We start from the raw sequence: 24,936 nt of genomic DNA, 5'->3' as shown, positions 1-24,936 counted from the left end.
ATTCTGCATTCTTTCATCTACTTTGCCTCTTAGCTCAGATTCAAGATTCATCTAAAAAGTTCACGAGGTTGGTCAAATTGATAGCAAAGAATATTTTTATTTTCTTGCTCAAGCAAGAGAATTAACTTATACTCTTACTTCTAAAATAAGGGATGCGCTAGAGCATATATCTGTTCTGACTTGGAATCATGTGGGATTTTCCCACGCAGGTTTGGATTCTGCCTGTTTTTCTTGCTGGAATTCAAGATTTACCACAGGGAAGGCGATATGTATTTCAGAGTGACTGAAGGTGCTGTAGCTACTGTTCTGTCACCAGAAGGTCTGTTGTGATAAGTTGATGATGTTCCTTTTCTGATTATAGCATTATCCCATTATCCTGCTATTTTTCTTTTGTTCAATATTATTTAATGACCTTGTAAACTTGTAAGTTACAGTTGAGTAGTTGATAAAAGATATCTTTAGCTATTGCATAAATGATGTGCATAGTCTAACATGGAGTGGACGTGCCAGAGTGATCATGTGGGCTTTGCCTGCGCAGGTTCGAATCCTTCCGTTCACGCTCTTTTGTTTTGACCCTTAACTACATGAAACTTGTGTATTTTTTCAAAAAGCAGAAATTATGTTATGGACTGTGGAGAAGTGCCTTGACTAAGTCAAATTGAGATTTGTACTAATTATTTCAGTTTTTGAATTCTGATTATGTTACAAATTTTTACTGCCGTGAAGACTTCTTTAAAGCCGATGACATTAACATGTAGGAAGGTTTATCATTTGCAAGGTAAGTCTTGCCAAAGGACTACAAAAGTACTACTAGTTACATTCCGAGCCTGACATGCTGTGGGACATACCGCAAGGGTTATTAAGCATGACAGAAATATAATGTTGGCTCTGCCGACGCAAATGCTGTTTAAGTTTCAGGTTGCTGTAACTGAATCACAATAGTTGTGTTTTGGGTTGTTGTCACTTATATGTGATTTGGTTCCTTCTTAGGAGCAGTCAGAAGCCATTTTGTTTTCCAGGTATCTTGAAAACTTCTTTGTTTATTTTTTCTCATTTTATCTCGATGAAGAAAATTTTTTTAAAGGCAATGATAGTAAAATTTCTTAAGCATACTTGTGCTCTTTGCAGAGAGTTCAGAATGCAGTCTAGGTACATGCATTATCTTATGCAGGTTAACGATTTTTTATGGTGGCCATTGGGGGATTGTTCACACCCGTAGAAACTAGCCCTAGATCCCTACTCCGTTTTCATGAATGTCGATAAACCAGATATATATTAAACGTTCTGATTTAGCACGGCATTTCACTGGAGTTATTGAGCTCAATAATATGTCCACATATATAACATCAAATGAACAATACACATTTATGCTATATATTTTGAGACCTCACCAGATAGTCGCTATGCAGCTCGAGTGTAAATTTTTTTAAGTGCTTTAGTATAGTCTTGAGTAATCTGTCGAAAGATACATATTGTTGGACAAAAACACATTGGAAACTGTCTGTAAAACCAACCTACAAAGTACTTCTATAATTTTACCAAATATGCTTATTTAACTTCTGCACGCTCTGAAAAAAACTGTGATAGAAATATAACTGATATGTTGTGTATTTAAGTTTTTTTTAGCTTTTTTCAGATTTCTTCAACCATACTATATCATGCCATCATATCAGTAAATCTTGCTAAGTAGCAAGGTCGAGATAGAAGACAAACATGTTGTACTGAAAGGAAAACAAAGTGCCCTGGCACCCTGGTATTCTAGACCTATTGGTTCATTGATATTTCGAGCTTTCACTGACAATACGTTGATTGCAAGTGAACCTGCCTCAGTATTAAGAGGTCATGACCAATAACATGCTAGATTCGGCAACATTTGATCCACTTTGCCTCTTAGCTCAGATTCAAGATGCACGAGGTTTGTTGGATTGATTGCAAGAAATGTATCATTTTCCCTCACCAGCAGATGAATGATTAACTTATACTCCTGCTTCTAAAATAGATGTCAGTGTAAACTTGTAAATTATCAGCAGAGAATTTGATAAGTACGATAAAAGATCTCTTCAGTTGTTGCATGAATCATGAGTGATGTGCATACTTTAACATGGAATGGACTCGTCGGAGTGGTAATCTGGGGTGACTAGCAATCATGTGGGCTTCACCCGTGCATGTTCAAACCTGTTGCTCATGTTATTACGCGACTTTTGGTATGCGCTCTTGTTGCATAAATACTATTAGTTCTCCTAAAGGATAATAAATTTTTATTGCAATGTATTTGCTTCTATTTTTGTTAACGATATGGGTAGATAAGATCTGGGTAGTAAAGTAAAGATAATGCACTAGTGGTCGTTTACTAAACTTCAGTCAATTTTATTCTAATGTATTTAATGTTGTACTGTTTTGTTAGATTTGGGAATAAACTTGCTTGGAATCCTGGATCTGCAGCGTTCCGTGGAAAATGGGTTGACATTCTTCATATTATTTTATTTTTTTACTTAAAAGTTAATACAAAATTACATGTCCACTGCCACTTCTCAAATAAGTGGACGTGCCGGAGTGGTTATCGGGCATGACTAGAAATCATGTGGGCTTTGCCCGCGCAGGTTCGAATCCTGCCGTCCACGCTCTTTTGTTTTTGTCTTTTAGGTGCATGAAATATGTGTATTTTCAAAAATCAGAAATTATGCTGTGGACTGGAGAAGTGCCTTGACTGTGCCAAACTGATCATGTTACTACTAACAAGCGCCACTAAGCATAGCTAACTTAAAAATTCATTTGCAAGGTAAGTCTTGCCAGTTGCCAATGACTATAAAAGTATTACTCTCTCCTATTCACAATAAGTGTCCAATTTGCTTTTGGAACACTATGTATCTCTTACTCTTAATTTGTATTTTATTATTAATTTATGGGATCTTGTTTGATTTGTCTCAATGCAAAAATTATTTTTATCAACTTTCTATAATTTTTAATTATGCACAATTAAATATATTAAGAATTGAATAAGTGCATTGAATAAAGTGCATAAAGTAAATAGTTCACTTGTGGTGAATAGGAGGGAGTATTATTCACATTCATAGTGATTATTAAGGTTGGTGTGGCATTTAAGTCACTTCCGTGGAAGTCATATCACACTTTCAGCATACCTACAGTTGATTTAGATAACACTTTCTCTTCACGTATTTTAAGTGTCTCATGCACTTTCTAGTTTCATTGCCGAAACAAATATAATAGCTTACATTAATAATATATCTTGATATGCATAGTATTGGTTCTTTTTTATTATGTAGGCTAAAAGCACTTATTGAAAATAAATTTATGATAAATTGCGAATCTCTTCATTTATTACATAAATAAATATAAGGTTGATTGTGGCAAGAGGAATTTTTATATTGTTGGATCATGGCTGAGAAGACGATTTGAAAGATATATAATTTATTGTGATTACGGCAAGAGGAATTGTCATACTATATAGATCATAGTTGAGAAGATGATTTGAAAAGTATATTATTTACAAGTCTTGTATAGGATACTTGAATTTATACTTGTATAGGAAGCAATTTTTTTAATAGTTTGGACTGATTTAATTGGAGTTATTTGACGCTGAGACGACCTCAATAAAGGATTAGTGTATTATTTATTATGATGCTTGCTTTTTAATTAATATTTGAAAACTTAATTAAGGGCTTCAATAATCCTTGCTCTGCTCTTAAATGGTCCCTACTATTTCTTAGTTTTAGTGCGAAGTTTCTTTGTTGAAATCTAAATGATACCGAGGGGTAATGTAATAAGTAAATTTAAACGGACTAAAAAACATGTAGTTAGTACAATGAAATGGAGAAATAATGTATTTACTTGCTTTTGGCTTGTTGGTGAAACCAACATGAATTGCTTTTTTCATTGATTTTTTTATTGTTGGTTGAACTTTTTTTTTATTAATTAACAACCAACAGTGAACAATCAGATTTATCCAATACCCTCTTAAAAAGCCGAGTTATTTAATTAACATAAACATCAACATAAATTGGAAAAGATACTTTAAGTCATAAATAATTCAAGTCAACTAAAAACACTTAGAATCATTTTCGAAGCACCCTATAGAAAATTAATAGAAAAAATTACCAGGAATAATACAACCTTTTGCTTTTTACCCTACAATAATATCAACTTTTGATTAACCATGAATAATATCAACTTTAGCGGGTGTTTCCCTAGAATATATCTAACATGTTAAAAATCAAACTATAGGAGATTATATGACAAAAACATTTAGTAAATTAGTTAATAAATTAAAGTTGGTATTATTTTAGGAAAAAATCCCCCTAAGTTGTTATTATTCCCCTAAGTTGGTATTATTCATGGTTAATTAATAGTTGGTATTATTGTAGGGAAATTAACGAAAGGTTGTACTATTCACGATAATTTTTCCAAATTAATAATGATTATATAATCTATAACTATTAATAAAGCGAAACACTGTTGACATCATCACTACTTAAAACTACTTATGTGTCACAACCTCAATCAAAATTTTCTTTCCAACACTCAATGATGATGTCATTGCTATTATAACTAATATTTATATCTTTTATTTTATTACTTTCTAATTATGACTATAATATTATCCATATTGGTAAAATTTATACTTTTTATGTCATCATTAAATTGCATTTGAAAACTATATATATTATTTCATTTTTTCAATTATTTATAAAATCTTTTTAATTTTATATATTAAATGAGTATTATTTATTGTATTGGGTACTTTGAGATCTTAAAAACATAATATATTTTTAATAGGATTTTTTTTATTTATACAATTAGCTACTTAAATGCAATGTATAATTCTAATATGATTTAGGTTGTGACTCTATTTATGTGAATCACTTATATTTTTTATGACAAAAATTATTTTTTCGTTTAAACATATATAAAATAATTTTACTTATTTTATGTTAAATTTAATTTTAAAATGTGTTACTATTAATTAAAATTTTTTATACTCCCTCCGATCTTTTATATTCTTCCACTTTGGGTTTTTTACACATATTAAGAAAGATAGAATCTTTGGTTGTAGTGGGTATTATTTTAATTAAATAGTAGTGTGAAGTAATGATTGTATTGAAAGTATGAGAGAGAAAATAATTATAAATAAAAGTAAAACAAAAAAAAAAACTGATTTTATTAAGGTAATTAAAAAGGAGAGAGAACCTTACAATGGAGGGAAATTAACCAACTTTCCAAATTGGGAAAGTTTGGAGCTCTATTGTAAAAAAAAAAAGAGGAAACTTAATCCCTCCATACAAAAAAAGTAACAGCCATTAGAGGCTTTGCATTGGCCAAATTATACTTACATGGATTAACAACTAAATTTACTCTAATCAGAAATTACAATAAATAATCTGAAAAAAATGACTTTACAAATTCCAGATCAACCTATAAAGGCTGCTGTGAAAACAGTAACCAAAAATCAGTAAAACAACCATACTTAGCGGTATACAAAGCCTTCAATTATCTTCATCATAGTAACCCAGCCAAAAAACCAGTGGCAACTTGATAACAGTAACCCAAAAAAATCAGTGGCAACTTGATAAAAATAACAGTCCACAAACTCTTCAAAAACACTTTCTGAAAAAAATCAGTGACCCAAACAAATCAGTAGCCTTAACAGTTTCTGAAAAAAAAAATCAGTGCATCATTGCCCTTTGATGGCTTTAGGAAGTGAAGATGAGCAACAAGGAGCTTGGTACTTTGGATCAAATGCATATGATCTAGAGTCCAGTTCAGAATCAGAAGAAGAATCACAGATAATGGAAGAACAAGAACCACAGCAACAAGATCATAAGCCTAGGCTCAGCAATGAGTTAAGGCATCTTATTTTCCAAGAAATGTTGTCACTGAAAGTTAGTGACTCACTTCCTCATGGTACATTCAAACTGATTTCTCAAAAATACGGTTATCATCATAGAACCATAAGAAATTTATGGAAACGAGCAATTCAAGCCAAAGAAGCAAACAACCCATAATACGTTGTAGAATCGAAGTACAAAAACTATGGAAGAAAAAGAGTGGTGGTACCACCAAGCATACTTGAGTCTAAACCAATGGGCGAACGTACTTGCATTAGAGATGTGACAACATGTTTAGACTAGGCACCGTCAACGGTTTTGAGGTTAATAAAAAGAAGCAAGATAAAAGCACATTCAAATCCATTAGACCCCACTTTAACCGATGCCAACAAAATAAGAAGGGTGAAATGGATTTTGAGCCTTATCCAAGAAGACACCATTCAAAGACACCCAATAAACAAAGCCATGTACGATTTTATTCACATCGACGAGAAGTGGTTTTATTTAACCAAGAAAACGCAAAGGGTTTATTTAGCACACAAAGAAAAGGTCCCGTATAAGGCAGCGAAGTCATCAAAATTCATACCTAAGGCCATGTTCTTAGGGGCGGTAGCAAGGCCTTGATGAAATCGATATTGGCCAATGTACGTTTGATGGGAAAATTGGAATGTCCCCTTTCATCAATATGATGGCAGGCTGGCAGCACAAAGAGACTCAAAAAATCGACCCAGGGGGTCAATAGAGATTAAACCAACCGACTTAGTAACTCAAGAGATGTATAGGAGTATACTTATATAACAACTCATTCCAGCTATACTAAGAAAATGGCCAAGCAAAGATCCTTCCATTATTTTTATTCAACAATATAATGCAAGGGTTCATATCACAAATGATGATCACAACAACCTCCAAACAGTCCAGATTGTAACATTCATGATTTAGGTTTCTTTAGGAGCATACAATCACTAATGCATAAAAAGATGCCCAAAAACATGACAGAATTAATCACAGCAGTTGAAGATGCATTCGAAGAGTTACATCCAAAGATCTTAACTAATGTGTGGATCTCATTACAACACCATTTAAATGAGGTCCTAAAGGTTAAGGGGTGTAATGACTACATACAACCACACTTTGGGAAGAAAGTACAAGAAGACAATGGAAGGTTAAGGATTCAAGTAAGAATTCCAACACAAATAGTTAGAAAAGCTGTTGCTTTTCTCAATCCAAACAGAAATCAACAACAAACCCAAACAGAGAATGAGGATACTGCACAAAATTCACAAATCATTCATCAAGCATATGATGAAGCAATTGAAGAAACTCAATGATGTTAAAAACCACAAACCCTCAGTTTAATTTTTGTTTTGATCATCATTAAAAATGTGACATTAAAAACTTAGGAGCAACAAAGTGTCAACCACAATCCATATCAATGATTAAAGTTCATGTTTTTGCTAAGTAATAACTTCATTATTTAACATTATTTCAGAAAAAAAAACCCTGATTCATCATAGAGGTTATGAATCTTCTTAGATTTTAGAATGTTCATCACCAAATGAAGCAACTAAACATGAAAACAAAATCAATTGATGTGTTTAGGTTAAAAAAATGCTACTCATCCAAGTAATTAAAGTTATTTTTTTAGAAATTAGAGGTCGAAAACCCTTTAAAGTTGACATCACAGGGGCATATACAAAAATCAACATAAACAAATTCCAGAACAGCAATATAACCAATGAAAGCAAACAAGAACAAAATTTTAGAATACCAAAATAAATCAAGGGCATATATGAAACATCAACACACTTCAAAAAACATAAACAAAAGATCATTGTAAATCAGCAGCATACATCAAAACGAAAACCAAAACATACTTACAAACATTAGATACGTTTTTTAGGGTTTATTTTAGCCCTAAAAGCAATAACATTAGATTCGTTTTTTAGGGTTTGTTTTAGCCCTAAAAGCAATAACATCTTCAGGAGTATCAGAGACAACCAAATCGACTTGATCTTCTTTCACATTTGGTGAACTTGAGGATTTAACTAAGATGGAGAGTTATACAACCATTCCACAACAGAAGGAGAAGAAGATGGAGATTCATGAAAAGTAGATGTAGCATCATCCTCAAGGGACTTGTAATATGCCTCAAGATCCTTTTTGGACCACCTTAAAATTTCATTTGAATATGAATGTGAACGATCATGAAAGGAACAAGAACAAAATTCTCCACATTCACATAGACCATCATAAAGATACGAAGGGATTGTAAAATCACTCTTAGATTCATGTTTTTCCATCTCAAAAAAAAATAAAGCTTCAACAAAAAATAATGGCGAATGAAGGAACCTCGAAACAGGGGGCATGCAATCCCAAACTTTGCCAAAAATAACAAAACGAACCTCAAAATGTGGAGTATAAACCGATCTGTATTTTAATTCAGCTAAAATGAACTAAAAATGAACAAGAAATAGGGGGATGAGAGTTTTAAAAGCCATGAAAATGGTTTTTAGAGGAGAGAGAAAATAACGTCTACAAGAAGGATGAGGAGGAATAACCAGGGATCATAATGACAAACACAACGCCCAAAAAACATTTAAGAATCCAAAGATAAAACCGGGTAAAATAAAGGGAAGGGGGGGGGGGGGGGGGGGGGGGAGTTATAAGGGGTAAAACTGGAAATAAAACTTTCCAAATATATAAAGCATTCCAAAGTGGAAAAACTTGTTAACCGACCAGTTATAGTAAGGTGGAAAAACATAAAAGAACGGAGGGAGTATAAATTAATGTAATATTTATTTTTGTTAGTTTAAATTGACATGTTATTTTTAATTAAAAAAACTCATAATTTTGTATTGTATATCCCAGATAAATAAAATTATATCAAATATATAATCAATTTTTTGTCTTTTGTTATAATTTATTTGTCATAAACTAAATTTTCATAATTATTTGCACGCATGATGCAAAATATAATACAAATCATACAATGTATGTAATGTATGCAACTATTCAGAGTGAAATAAAATATAATTATAATGTAAATTTTATTTCTTAAAATTGTAATATCTTAGTCTATATAAAAATCTCGGAACATTTAATAAAGTCGTGCATTGCATGGGTACTATGTAGTACTTCCTCTGTTATGATATTATTGCTACATTTGCATGGGCACGAGAATTAAGAAAAGGTAGACACATCATATAAAATACAACATACCCTACATTTTAATTCTTAATTGAGGAGGAAAAAAAGTTAATGAAATATAGAATAGGATAAAAATAGAGTAAAGTAAACATTTAAATAGTTATTTTATTACTAAAAATAAAAATATAGCAAGTATTATGTAATTGAAGTATCGTATAAAACAAACCCCAATATTTTGGATAAATACCCAAATCTAAACTCTATAAAACTAGTGTACCGTGTACGGAATACTTCGAAACCGACATTCAGAAGCCGCGTAAACTTAACCGCCTTAAAGCTGCTTCTACAAATGTATATATAGACTCCTCCCTTCCTGTCTCTCCTATTATCAGCATTGTTTCTCTTTGCCTGTACGCTTCTATTTTGGGGCTTCTTAATCTCCTTCAACTGTTTTTTTCCTTTCTCAGATTTATGGTTTTTTTATGTTCGATTTTCCGGTCATCGGTAGGATTTAGGGTTTTTTGTGTTTGGATTTTCCTATCATCGGTAAGGTAATTTCTGATTTTTGTTATTTTATACAGTTTTCCTAGGGCAAACTCAACAGCCGAATCCCCGTAGATTTGTTTCGCCGATTTTCTATTCTTGCGGATTCGGATTATTCCTTCAGTTTTGTTGCCATGCACTTTGCATTCCGGAACTACATTTCTGGTTTTAGTTTGACCAACGTTTTTTAAAAAAAGGTTCTCATTAGTGTTAGTTTTAGTTTGGAATTCTAGTTTTGTTCATAAATCATAGAAATTTTGATTTTTTTTGGGTTTTCTAGGGTTTATGTAACATGCTTGAATTTTGATGGATGATAATTCGCTAACTCGATTTCTATTCTGTTCTCTCCCTTTTATGGATACTTCTGTGTTATACTTACGACCAAAGAAAATAGTGTTATATATTGTTTAGAAAGTATTTAATGTGAAATGTGAACTATTAATTGAAATGGGTTTTTGCAATATTTGATTCTGAGTTAGTATATCAGTTGATTTTTTTTTGTATCTTGTTGCATGTTCCATATTTGCCGGTAGACAATGATTCTTCTCAAATGTCAATTGAAATGGATTATTTTGTTGCTTGGTGCTACATTATTTTGATGCTAATTGATTTGTAAGTCAGTGATGAGTCAGTTTTTATTGGTTTTTGTCCGTTTGATTCAGTTCAAGTTTTATTTTGTTGACAGAAGTTTTTGATGCTCCGACTCTGTATTTATTAGAATAATGTTGGTGCTTGGGGTTGTCTTGTTTATCTCTGTCCGTAAGTAAACATTCTCTTGGCTGCTGACTTTTGTCTGTTATGATTATGATATGATGTTCTGTAGCTTTTTGATGCTTCTAATACAAATTTATGTTGATATATTGAAGCTGTTAACGGTTATGCTTATCAAGATGTTAGGGCTGACAGCGACAGGTATTTGCTTTTCAATTGCCTCATTATGTTAGTTTAAGGCGGTACTTGTTCCAATTTCTGTGTTGAGGTCCTTATTCTTTAGCCTATGTCTTATATAATAGGTATATAGGATCAAGTCCTAAGCAACTGTTCGATGCAGTGGTGTTTGAATCCTGCTGTTGACGTTCTGACTCAACTTTTTGTAATGCACTGACATTGTATAAATAATTTTCTTTTCTTCGAGATGATAATAAAATTTCTTGCAATGTATGTGATACTTTTTTCAATGAGCTGGGTGGATAAGAAAATGCTCTAATGGTCGTTTACTAAACTACTGTCATGTTTTATTCTATTCTACTTTAATATTTACTGTTTGTTAGGCTTGTGAATTAATTTGCTTAGAATCCTGTATCTGATAGTTCCTTGGATAAGTTGGCATCCTGCATGTTATTTAGTACTCATTCATAACTTATTACAAAATTGCATGTCTACTAGAAATCATGTGAGCTTTGCCCGAACGGGATTTAATCCTGCCATTCACGTCATGAACTCGCAATTTTATTCACTTTTGTTATGCATGGTGCTGCTCAAAAATATCATTGTTGAAACAAGAATGCTTATGGATGTTTTTACCAAATTTTATATCTGTACAATTTTTCTTTGCTAAAAGTTAAACCAGAAATTTTTGTGTCACTTTTTTTTATATGCTTAAAACTTGCCTTTGCTGCTTAGGTAAAGTTTTAATTGGTGTTTGTTTGAATGATCATAGACGAACTTTACTAAGTGATAAGAAGTATCTCGATTCTCAGACACTTCTTTTGTTTCTTATTATGCTTTATCTTCTTCATTTATTCCTAGCAATTCTCTATCACATAACTGGCCATGCTTTGTTGGAAAATCATTATTTAGAGTCCTGACAACCAGTGAGGTGGTCACCCATTGCACAGCTTATTTATGAGTGCAGGATAACTATTAGAGCTTTAATTGGGAGCATTTTAATATGAGTGGTTGAGCCAGAGTGGTTATCATGCATGACTAGAAATCATGTGAGCTCAGGTTTGAATCCTTCTGTTCTTGTTTCTATTTTCACTACTCGTGTTCCATTTATGCAACTGATGTCATCTGCAATATTATAGATTCAGTTTGGTGATTGTACGTTGTCCTACTTTGAGTTGGTTTCAAGAATTTGGAATAATATGAAATCACTATCTAAGATACTTTTTTAGGAGTTTTATTTGTTGCTTCATGAAATACTTTCAACCAGAAGGACATTTGTGTTACTTGCATCGTATTTGTTTAAAATTTATCTTTGTTGCTTAGGTCAAGTTTTAATTGACGTTTGTTTGAATGATCATAGAGGAACTGTAAGTATCAAAATCTGCATACACTTTTGTTTTCTGTTATGCTTGACCTTGATTTTTTCCTAGCAATCTGCGCTTAAATAATCAGGTCTTGCTTTGCTGTAAAATCATTATTTATAGTCTTCAGAATCACTGTGGTGGTCATCCATTGAGCAGATTATTTATTAGTATTGAGCACGAAATGGGAGCATTTAAATATGAATTGGATGAGCCGGAGTGGTTATCTTGCACGACTAGAAATCATGTGGGCTCAGGTTCAAAATTTCAAATCCTCCAGTTCTGTTTCTATTTTCGTTACCTGTGTACAATCTATGCAACTAATGTCGTCTACAATATTACAGATTCTGTTTGGTGATTGTACGTGGTCTTACGTTTGGTTAGTGTCACAAATTCGGAATCATCTGAAATCACTATTTAGGTGACTTTTTTTAGGAGTTTATTTGTTGCTTCATGGAATAAATATTTTACAAACATGTTGAAATATTATTGTAGTGTTATTCAAACAATTTTTTCTTTTACATATTCCCATAGTAGTGATATTCAAACAATTTTGCAAGGAGTTTTATTTGTTGCTTCATGGAATAAATATTTTACAAATATGTTAAAATATTTGTAGAACATGTGAAATAATTTGCTTTGCATGCACGGTTTTGAATCCTACCGCTCACGTTTAATCTTCTTAGTTAAAGGTTCAAAGGGGAGTGCTGGAAGTTTGTCTGAATGATTGAATGATAATAGAGGAACTGCTTTTTTTTGATAAGTATCTTAATTCTGATGCACTCTCTATTTTCTTTTATGTTTGACTACTTGATATACTCCAAGCGATCCACAATAAAATATGCGTCTTACTTTACTGTAAAATCATTATTTGGATTCCTGACAATCGCTTGTGGTGATAACTTTTTGAGGATCTTCTTTAAAAATGCAGGATTAGCATTGGTGATGATTTGGGACTTTTTCAATATGAAGTGGAAAGGCGATGTGGTTATTGGGCATGACTAGAAACTATGTGGTTTCTGTCTGCGCACATAAAAATCTTGCTGTTCAGGTTTCTATTTTCACCACATGTCTGTACCGTCTATGCAATTTTGTTAGCTGTATTATATAGATTCAGTCTGTTGATTGGTGATGATACATGGTCTTACATTGAATTGTTGTCATGAATTTCAAATCTCTTCACGGTGTGTTGAAATCATGTATTGGTGATATTTGTATGAAAAACTCATGCATTCTCATTCTTAAAAGTGTAACCTGATTAGACATTTGAATATGTGCAGCTATGTTCTACTATTGTAAATTGTTCGTTTGTCTTTGGGGTACTGTTTGATAAATTTCTTAAGTATTGCATTCTTTGACACGAAAACAAAGACGCCCCAATATTTTAGCCCTGGACTGGTTTATTGATATTTTATCAGTATTTATGTGATTGTTTAGATTTTGAGCTTTCGCTAACAATACGTTGATTGTAAGTGATACTACCAGAGTAGTTACTGGTCATGACCAAAAATATTCCTGCTTCGGCAACCTTTAATCTACTTTAACTTATAGCTCGGATACAAGATTGAAGTGAAAGTGCATGAGGTTGGTTGAATTGATTACAAGAAATATATTCATTTTCCTTCACAAGCAGATGAATTGATTTATATGTCAGTGATCAGTCGGGTTTTTATTGGTTTTTGTTTGTTTGATTCAAATTTTTAATTTGTTGACGAATTTTTTGATGCTCCGACTCTGTAATTACTAGAATAATGTTGGTGCTTGAGGTTGTCTCGTTTATCTCTATCCCTAAGTAAACATTCTTTTAGCTACTGACTTTATATCTTTTATGATATTATGATATGATGTTCTGTAGTTTTTTGATGCTTCTAATACAAATTTATGTTGATATATTGAAGTTGTTTACCGGTTATGCTTATCAAGGTGTTAGGGCTGACAGGTTTTTGCATTTTCAATTGCCTCATTATATTGGTTAAAGGCGGTACTTGTTCCAATTTCTTTGTTGAGGTCCTTATTTCTTATATTATAGGTATACAAGATCAAACACTAATCAACTGTTCAACGCAGTGGTGTTGAATCTTGCTTTTGACGTTTTGACTTAACCTTTTGCAATGCAATAATATTGTATAAATCACTTTCATTTCTTCTAGATGATAATAAAATTTATTGCAATGCTTGTGATACTACTTTTTAATGATGGAGGTGTATAAGAAAATACACTAATGGTTGTTAAACTACTGTCATATCTTATTTTAATTTAGTTTGTTTGTTAGGCTTGTGAATTAATTTGCTTAGAATCTTATATCTACAACGTTCCTTTGATAAGTTCGTTGATGTGCCGGATGTTATTCGTGCATGACTATAAATCATGTGGGCTTTGCCGTCGCAGGTTCTAATCCTGTTGTTCACGTTGCAAACTCACAATGTTATGTACCTTCCGTTATGCATTTGGCTGCTCATAAATATCATTTTTGAAACAAGAATGCTTATGGATTTTGTACCAAATTTTGTATTTGTACAGTTTTTCTTTGCTAAAAGTTAATCAGAATGACATTTGTGTCACTTTTATCATATTTTTATAAAGCTTGCCTTTGCTGCTTAGGTAAAGATTTAATTGACGTTTGTTTGAATGATCAGAGGAACTGTACTAAGTGATAAGAAGTATCTCAATTCCATACACTTCTGTTGTTTCGTAATTACTATTATTCTTAACCTCTTGATTTATTCCTAGCAATCTATAATTAAATAATTGGGCAATGCTTTGTTGGAGAATCATTATTTAGAGTCCTGTGAGTGTGGTGGTCACCATTGTGCACGTTATTTATGAGTGCAGGATTACTATCTGTAGAGCTTTAATTGGGAGCATTTCAATATGAAATGGCTGAGCGAGAGTGGTTATCGTGCATGCCTAGAAATCATGTGGGCTCAGGTTTGAATCCTTCTGTTCTTGTTTTTATTTTCGTTACTTGTGTACCATCTATGCAATTGATGTCAGCTGCAATATTACAGATTCAGTTTTGTTATTGTAAGTTGTCTTGCATTGAGTTAGTGTCACGAATTTGGAATAATCTGAAATCACTATCTAATTGGCCTTTTTTAGGAGTTTCATTTGTTGCTTCGTGGAATTAATTTCTTATAAATATGTTGAAATCTTATTTTAATGATGTCCAGACAATTTTTTTTACATATTCCCTTAATTAAAAGTGAAGCCAACTAGACGTGTATATGTGCAGCTATATTCCCCTTCAGTCTTAAACTATTCTTTTGTCTTCGAAGTACTGTGAATTAATTTTTTTTGTCCGCACAAGTTTGAATCCTACTGCTCACGTTTTTTTACTTTTTAGTTCAAGTATTAATGGGGAGTGCTGGATGCTTGTCTGAAGGACTGAATGACTATGGAGGAGCTTCTTTTTTTGACATGTATCTTGATTCTGATGCAGTTTCTGCTTTCCTATTAGGTTTGCACTTGATATGCTCCAAGCGATCAGCTAACTTTATTGTAAAATCATTATTTGGAGTCTTGACAATTGCTTGTGGTGTGACTTTGTGAGCATGCTTATGAGTGCTGGATTACCATAAGTGTAGATGATTTGGAAGTTTTATAATATGAAGTGGAAATGCGATGTGTTTATCGGGCATGACTAGAATTTTATGTGGTTTCTGTCTGCGCACGTAAAAAATCTTGCTGTTCAGGTTTCTATCTTCACCACTTGCCTGTACTATATACAATTTTGTTAGCTGAAATTATATATTCAGCCTGTTGATTGGTGATGATACATGGTCTTACATCGAGTTGGTGTCGTGAATATGAATTAATCTTAAATCATCATCCATGCGACTTTTTTTATGAGTTAAGATTAATTTTGTATGAATCAAATCTCTTTGCCGAGTGTTGAAATCATGTATTGGTGATAGTTAGACGAAAAACTCCCTATACAATCTCGTTGTTGGAAATGTAAACTGAATAGACATTTGAATTTTTGCATCTATATTCTACTCTTTTAAACTGTCCGTTTGTCTTTGGAGTATTGTTTATTAAATTATGTTTAAGTATTGCATTCTAATTACAGGAAAACAAAGATGCCCCGGTATTCTTGCCCTACTGGACTGGTTCATTGATATTTCATCTGTTTTTATGTAACTATTTTAGATTTCGAACTTTCACTGACAATACGTTGATTTTAGTTGAACCTACTGAAGTATTCAGTGGTCATGACCAAAAATATGCCAAGCTTCGGCAACCTTTGATCTTGTTTGCCTCATAGCTCAGATACAAGATTGAAGTGAAAGTGCAAAAGGTTTGTTGAATTGATTGCAGGAAGTATATTCTTTTTCCTTCACAAGCAGATGAATTAACTTAAAACTGCTACTACTAATTTAAGTGGATATGCCAGAGTGATTGTCTGTTCTGACTTGAAATTTTGAGGTCTTTGCCTACACAGGTTTGAATCTTGCCAATTTTTCCTGCTACAATATAAGGTTTACCATTTGAAAGGTGATGTATGTGTATTTCAGGGTCACTGAAGATTCTGTAGCTATTTTTTATTATGTGACCAGAAGACATACTGTGATAAGTTGCTGATGTTCTTTTCCTTTTTTTCTTAGCATTGCATTATGCCATCATCCTGGTATTTTTCTTGTGCTCAATTGTTCAATGTTAGTGTAAACTTGTAGGTTATCAGTTGAGAAGTTGACATGTGTGATAAAAGATCTCTTCAGCTATTGTGCATAGTTCCACATGGGAAGAACGTGCTGGAGTGGTCATCTAGCATGACCTCATTTGGGCTTTACCTGCGCAGGTTTGAATCCTGCCGCTCAAGTTGACTCAAATTTTTGATATTGTTGCATAAATCACTATCAGTTCTTCTAGATGATGTATAAATTTTTATTGCAATGCATTTGCTGCTGTTTTTTAACGATCTGGTAATAAACTGATGACCTGCTGGTCGGTTACTAAACTTCTGTCATCTTTTATTCTAATCTAATTAACATTGTATTGTTTGTCTATCTGCAGCATTACTTGAAGGAGTTGGCGTTCTGCAGGATATTAAGTATTCATTCTTAAATTATTCCTAAATTGCATGTCCACTACCTCCTCTCAAGTAAGTGGACGCGCCGGAGTGGTTATCGGGCATTACTAAAAATCTTGTGGGTTTAGCCTGTGCAGGTTCGAATCCTGCCATTCAGGTTGCTATTTTATGTACTTTTGTTATGCATGTTGCTGCCCAAAATTATCTGTTTTAAAACTATGGTTATGGATGTTTGTACCAAACTCTTTACCTGAATATTTATTTTTTATTTTTTTTTTGGCGAAAATTTAACCAGAAAGAAATTTGTGTCTCTTGCATCATATTTGCTTAAAACTTCCTGTTGCTGCTTAGGTCAAGTTTTAATTGACGTTTATCTGAATGAATTATAAAGGAACTGCACTAAGTGATCAGAAGTATCTCAATTCTCATACACTTCGTTTGTTCTCTATTATGCTTAACCTTCTTGATTTATTCCTAGTAATCTGCAATTAAGCAATTGGGTCATGATTTTCTGTAAAATCATTCTTTAGAAAACTGACATTCAGTGTGGTGCTCACCCATCGAGCATGTTATTTATCATACAGGATACTATCAGCGTTGAACTTTAATTGGGAGAATTCAATATGAAGTGGATGAGCCGGAGTGGTTATTGTGCATGACTAGAAATCATGTGGGTTCAGGTTCAAATCCTTCTGTTTTTGTTTCTATTTCATTACTCGTGTATCATCTATGCAACTCATGTCAACCGCGATATCATAGATTCAGTTTCGTGATTGTATGTGGGCTTTACCTGTGCAGGTTGAGTCCTGTGGGTCAGGTTTTGACTCCTTTTTGATACTGTTGAATGAATCACTATCAGTTCTCCTAGATGATAATAAAGTTCTATTGCAATGAAGTTGGTACTATTACTGAATGATGTGAAGTTCGTTTACTTAACTTCTGTCATATTTTATTCGAATCTTTAATATATTTTTTGTTTGGTTCAGGAATGAACTTGCTTATAATCATGTTTCTGCTGCGCTCCAGAGAAATGGGGTTGACATTTTGCATGTTATTTTAATATGCTCAACTTAGTACAAAATTGCATGTTCACTTCCACTTCTCATGTAAGTGGACTTGCCGGACTGGTTATCGGGCATGACTGGAAATCATGTGGGCTTTGCCTGCGCAGCCTCGAATCCTGCCATTCACATTTTTGTATTTTTTAATAAGCAGAAATTATGCTGTGGAGAAGTTCCTTGATTGAGCGAAGTTGAGATTTGTACTAAATATTTTGCAGTTTTTAAATATTGATCTTGTCAAGAGTGCTATTAATGGAATAACTAAAATTCTTCGTCTTTGATTACACTTTTGCTGGCGTCATTGTTTTATTGTTAATGCTATATTCATTCTGATTTTCAACTATAAAATATATCTTTTTGGTAGGAAGTTGACTTGCCGAAGTGGTTTCGAGCATGACTAGAAATCATGTGGGCTTTGTCTGCTCAGGTTTGAATCCTGTCGTTCTTGTTTTTGCTGCGTAATTCAAGACTTCAAGTTTTAGTGTCCAGTGCTTGACTTTTGTTAATGATTGTAGAGTTGCTGTGCTTTGTGATAAGAAGTCAATTCATATGCAACTCTTTTGTTTCTTATTATGTTTAACCTTCTTGATTTATTCCTAGCAATCTGCAAAATTATAATTGTGTGATGCAGTGGTTATTGTGAATGACTAAAAATCTGCTTGTACTGGTTTGATACCTTACGTTCACATTGCTATTTTTATCACTTGCTTGTACCATTTATGCAGTTGATGTCAGCTATCATTTTATACGTGGTCTTACATAGAATTAGTGTCACCAATTTTGAATATCATTGTGATATATACTTGACTTGTGAATATGTGCAGCTTTATATTTTCTTTTTCAAACTTAAACTGCTGTCTTTGAACTTGGAAAAATGCAAAAAAAAAAAAAAGAATTAATATGGAGCACTATCGTTTGTTAAATTTCAGTTAAAAGTGAATTTTATGACAGCAGAATGTAGATTCCCAATGCAATAATCTCACTTTCTCATTGATACTTCATTGTTTCATATTTGATAGTTTCGATTTCACGCTTTCCTTGGCAATAATTTGATCATACAGCCGGAGTTTTCAGTGGAAATGACCTTAAATATGCCAGAATTATTTTCGGATTTTCTAATTTTGGCTGCTGCAACCTTTGATCCTCTTTGCGTCAGCTCAGATTTAAGTTTAATCTGATAGTGCATGAGGTTTGTCAAATTGACTGCAACTTCAAGGTATATATCCTTTCTCTTGCACGAGTAGATGAATCTACTTGTGTTCCCATTTTTTCTTTTTCCTTCCGAGTTTTTTGCTTTCTTACATCTACCAAAAATAAAGGATTACGCTCTCTTTAAATATTCTGATTTAATCTCATGTTTCAACAACCATTTGATGAATGAAGGCTTGTTGAGTGTGTTGTTTATAATGATGACATTTCAACTCTAGCATTGCTTGACTGTTGTGCATTGTGCATAATTCAATATGAAGTGGATGTGCTGGAGTGGTTATGGGGTATAACTAGATTAATATGGGCTTTGCCCACACAGACTCGATTTCTGCCGCTCACGCTCTTTTAAGTGCATTTGTGCATTTGACAAGAGCAGAAGTTATGTTGTGAGAACTTGTTTTAGCAAAGTTCAGATTGTACCAAATATTTCAGTTTTTGAATACTAATCATTTCATGACCGCTGCTAAGCAAGTTAACTGAAGCCACTTTTTTGAACAATGTTTTTTGCATTCTAATTGTATTCCGATGGTGAATACTTCTCTGTAGCCGTTGAAATTTATATGTAAAATGGCTTATCATTTGCAAAGTCTTTCCAGAGAAGGACTGCAAAAGTACTGTTATATACATTTCGAGCCTGACATGCAATGGAAATATCAGAGGTTATCGAGGATGATTAGAAATTATGTGAGCTGTACCGAGTTCGATGGAAATACTCATTACTTAATACAAAATTGCTTGTCCGCTACCACTTTTGAATTAAGTGGACGTGCCGGAGTGGTTATCGGGCATGATTAGAAATCATGTGGGCTTTGCCCATGCAGGTTCGAATCCTGCCGTCCAGGCTCTTTTGTTTTGGTTTGTCTTCTAACTGCTTGAAAGATTTGTATTTTTCAAAAAGAAGAAATATGTTGTGGACTGTGGAGAAGTGCCTTGATTAAGCCAAGTTGAGATTTGTTTTAAATATCTCGCAGTTTTTGGATACTGATCATGTTACTAAGCAAGTTTATTTAAAGCAACTTTTTTATGTTTCTGGCCAGTTGCCAGAGAAGTACTGCAAATGTTCTATTAATTACATTCTGAGCCTGACATGCTGTGGGACATACCGGAGTGGTTATTAAGCATGAGAGAAATAATGTGGGCTCTGTCAACGCAAAGTCGAGTCCTGCTGTTTGTGTTTCTGGCTATTGTAATTGAATCACAAGAGTTATGTTTTGGGTTGTTGTCACTTACATGTATTGTTCCCTCTTAGGAGCGAACAACGACAAATATGAATTTGCTTTTTACACCACGGGGATGTGGTAACAAAAACTATGCGGTTATAACATAACGCCAAATATTTTGGTCGAAAGCATGTAATATTCTTTGAAAAGGCCTAAAACGTGATTCTTTTTACACCATTACAACGCGACAAATATGTATTTGCTTTTTTTTTTTAACCTCTACAGCACGGGCAATATGATGCGACATGACCTTGTTTTTGCATTATGATTCAGACAAAAAATGTATTTGCGTATCCTCATTTTTAAAGGTGAAATATACTTGACTTGTGAATATGTGCAGCTATATATTTTCTTTCCCTGGCAATACTTAGATCATACGTGGAACGCTTGACGGCCGGAGTGTTCGGCGCTTTTCTAACTTGGGCTGCTGCAACCTTTGAATTACTTTGCATCAGCGCAGATTCAAGATTAATGTGATAGTGCTTGAGGTTTATCAAACTGATTGCAAGCAGAAGAAGAATCAACTTATGTTCCTTTTTTTTGTCTGTTCCTTCATTGGTTTTTTGCTTTTATACATCTAAAAATAAAGGATAAGATTCTCATGCTGCAAAAACCTTTTGAATTGCTGGTTATTGAAAGCTTGTTGAGTGTGTTGTCTATATTTATGACATATTGAATCTAGCATTGCTTGAAGTGCATTGTGCACAGTTCAATATGAAGTGGATGTGCTGTAGTGGTTATCGGCATAACCGCACAGGTTATGATTCCTGCCATTCTCACTCTTTGTTTTTGTCTATAAGTGCATGAAATTTGTGCTTTTGACGAAAGAGCAGACATTATGTTGTGAGATTCTCCTTGTTTTAGCAATGTTGTGATTGTACCATATATGTCAGTTTTTGAATACTATCATGTCAAGACCACTGCTAAGAAAGTTAACTGAAGCCACTTTTTTGAACAATGTTCTTTGAAGCTATTTGTGTTCCGATGGTGAAGACTTCTTTATAGCAGTTGATATACATCTAGATTATTTGGATAGTGGTGGTGTGGGTTAGGTTGTTCACACTTTTAGAAACTAACCCTAGATTCCTGGGTTGTTTTTGTAGCTTTAGGCTGATGCAACCTTTGCTCTATTTTGATCATGTGGGCTTTGCCTGTGCAGGTTTGAATCTTGTCGCTCACGCCCTTTGCTTATAAGTTTCGAGTATATCTAATCTATTAGGACAGTATAGACATTGTCATGGATATGGGGCTTTTGAGCTTATTATGAGTTATGACTGAAATAATAGCCAAAACAACATCCGAACTTACGCATTTGTGATTATGACCAAAATCACCACGATTCGGTACTGTAGCTGTTATGTTGCATTGTGATGCTATGGTGCTGTCTTTGAGTCTCAAATTTTGCTATTCCACAATTGAAATTTTTTCTTATTATTTTTCCCCAATTTTGATTGGAATGAGTAAGGGTGGAACACCCTTCTCTTGAGTGAAAATTGGTGGGAGTGCGTGAAAATAACAAACATAAAATTAAACTAAATTAACATACTAGCTAGTACTCCCTCGGTGCCTCCTTTCCAGTAATTTTGCCTCGTATATTATTTAGTCCATCCTACATAGTTTGCCACCATATCTCTTTTGGACATGACCTGTCCAAATTCTAAACAAATGTATTCACATCACATCAAATAGAGCATCTAAATAAAAATATTAGATACTAATGTGAAGAAAAGTACATGTTTGAAGATGATATTTCGTTCCCATGAGAATGACATGTTATTTTTCATAAATTTCTAATTTACATTTTATTATCGTCTCATATTGTCGTCGCACATAATCATGGTATTCTGTTACAAGTTACTGATTTCCCTTGGGTTTTCTGAACATAAAGTTATGTCATCATCCTGCTATTTTTCTTTTGTTCTTTTGTTTAATGACAGTGTACTGTCGAGAAGTTGATAACATATCTCTTCAGCTATTGCATGAGTGATGTGCATAGTCTAACATGGAGTGGACGTGCCGGAGCTGTTATCGTAAGATAATGAACTTATATTAACTTGCTTTGAATCATGGATCTGTGGCATTCCATGGATAAGTGTCGATATTCTGCAAGTTTCAATAGTCATTCTTAGCTTGACACTGATGATTGTTTACTAATGCTTCTGTCATATTTTATTCTAATTTAACTAAAATTACTGTTATGTTGGTTATGTCATCATTCTGCAAGTTTCAATAGTCATTCTTAGCTTTGAATCATGGATCTGTGGCATTCCATGGATAAGTGTTCGACATGGGAAAGGGGTTGATATTCTGCATATTATTTCAATACTCATTTTTAGCTTATTACAAAATTGCATATCCACTACCCAAGGCCAGCTAGTTTTTTAATTAAACTTACTTTGAATCTTGTGTCTGTAGCATGTGCACCATGAGTGATGGCTTTGGGCCCACTATTAGCATTAATACATGTTCTTATCATAATCGGCTGCAACATCGCCAAAGTAAGAGTCCTCTGAGCATTTTTCGTCCAACTTAAAGTCGGCAAGCCCACATACATGGACGACAAACCGCTTGTAAAGTAGCACCAGGGCTAACATTTCACTCACTCTCTCTCTGAAGCAAAGAGGAGTTTAGGATAACTTAATCCTAATTCCAACTTAACACTCAATAGAGGAATTTCATTCTCTTCGTTCAGAAACCGAGCTGTAGCTTTATAATTCCTACTCGGACCATTTTCACCGTAAAAACACACAATGAATAAGACATCAACCTTGTCTTGAGTGTTTTTCAAACAACGGGCAGTGGTTACTACAATTGCCAAGTCATCTACTTGAACAACCAAAAACCCAGTCCAAAACAAGTTTGTAAATACTTTCACAAAAGACAATCTCGTATTACGTTCGACGGCTTTTGATGCCTTATCAGTTAAAGTACTCATTATTCTCCTGCTAGTTTTAAAAAACATAAACAAGACAAGTATAAAAATCTTACTCATTGCCTTGCAATAATGCTGTTTCAGTTTCAGATGGCGGATCATCACCATACCAGCCATGACAAATTATTTTTGAATTTAAAAAACGTAATTTGGGGTCAAACCTTAAAAATTATTTACCACTTCTTTCAGTTCTTTGAGCCTCTTATTGTGGGCTCAAAGACCAGGCCCCACCTTTACTCATCTCATTTACCCTTCTTCAAAGTTCCTTTACTTACCCTACCCTTGAGTAGCAATTCTCCTTCCCATCATTTGAGCAACAAATTCTCCTTCATTTGACCATAATTTTCTAGCCACAACTGCTGCAATCTTTAAGGTATTGTTTACATACATTTACCTAAGTTGTATTTTTTAGTGAGTTACATTTGTCAATTTTAAGTGTCTTTTCCTTAGAAGTACTGTTGGTATCACCTAAGGATAAATTTTTTAAATTCAAACATAATTTGTCATGACTGCTATGGTGATGATCCACCTCTAAAATTGAAACAACATTATTATTGCAATGCAGTGAGTAAATGTTTTTTCATTGTCTTGTTTATGTTTTTTAAAACTAACAGAAAAAAAATAGTATTTTAACTGATAATGCATTATAAGCCGTCCAACGTAATACGAAATTGTCTACTGTATTTTACTAACTTTTTTTGGACTAGATTTGTGGTTGGTCAAGTAGATGGCTTAGCAATTATATTAACCACTGCCCATTGTTTGAAAACACTTAAGATCAAGCTAATAATTTATTCCTTGTGTTTTTTACGGTGAAAATGGTTCAAATAGGAATTATAAAGCTACAACTCGGTTTGCGAAAATAGGGGGTGAAATTCTTCCGTTGAGTCTTATGTTGGAGTTAGGATTAACTTATCCTAAACTACTTTTTGCTTCAAAGAGTGAATGGAATGTTAGCCCTGGTGATACTTTAGTAGCGGTTTCTCATCCATGTATGTGGGCTTGGCGACTTTCAGTTGGACCAAAATGCTCAGAGCACTTTTACTTTAGGGATGCTGCAGCCGGTTATGATAAGAATATGGTAGTATTTGAGCATGATTTGAATATTAATGTCAAATTACAAACAATGACTTTTCTGTAATGTCAAAGTATTTCAGTGTGTGTTTCAATGCGTTATTCACTCTAATTCTTTTAGATGCTAAATTACATTACCATGTTTTGCACTTCATATATTCATTAATGGGAAACGGTCAATGTTTGCAAACTTTGACTCTCAAAATAAATTGACGCAAACTTATGGGGTGTTTGGCATTTGGCAACAATATCTTACATTTTTTTTGACAGTCTTCACACAACAGGTCCAATCATCCAACACTTATGATAACTGCATCTTTTGACATTAATACAATACTACGCGTTTTCTTCTACATCTATACAATACTAATTCTGGCTCAAACGTGTTTATAATGTCATCAATAGTTGAGTGTGACACAGTTTATTGTTTAGCATGCTATGGCTCTGAAGATTTGACAGTGAGTTTTGCTCTTGAGACAAGAGAAAAGGGAGGTGTATTTTTGTTCTTGAAAAGAGCGAATGTCTCGCAAGCTCGAAGATGTGCAAAACCGTTTGGATGATCTGTTTGCAAAGGCAGCTGCCTTGGCTTTAGTTAAGATCAAACGGCCTATTAAGAGGCTGCTCA

General features: G+C 33.5%; 2 non-coding genes across 2 annotated transcripts; both read left to right on the top strand.

The window, feature by feature from the left end:
- The first annotated feature begins 2,539 nt into the window (after window positions 1-2,539).
- Window positions 2,540-2,621, top strand: TRNAS-AGA (transfer RNA serine (anticodon AGA)). Its single transcript has one exon. It is a non-coding gene; the product is annotated as a tRNA-Ser (tRNA).
- A 17,224-nt stretch (window positions 2,622-19,845) lies between these two features.
- TRNAS-AGA (transfer RNA serine (anticodon AGA)) lies at window positions 19,846-19,929 on the top strand. The gene has a single exon. It is a non-coding gene; the product is annotated as a tRNA-Ser (tRNA).
- The last annotated feature ends 5,007 nt before the right edge of the window (window positions 19,930-24,936 follow it).

Source organism: Amaranthus tricolor, chromosome 1 (assembly GCF_026212465.1).
Source record: "Amaranthus tricolor cultivar Red isolate AtriRed21 chromosome 1, ASM2621246v1, whole genome shotgun sequence".
In the NCBI taxonomy this organism is placed as follows: Eukaryota; Viridiplantae; Streptophyta; class Magnoliopsida; order Caryophyllales; family Amaranthaceae; genus Amaranthus; species Amaranthus tricolor.
Note: the sequence above shows the minus strand (reverse complement) of the source record. Positions and strands in the feature narration are given on the sequence as shown.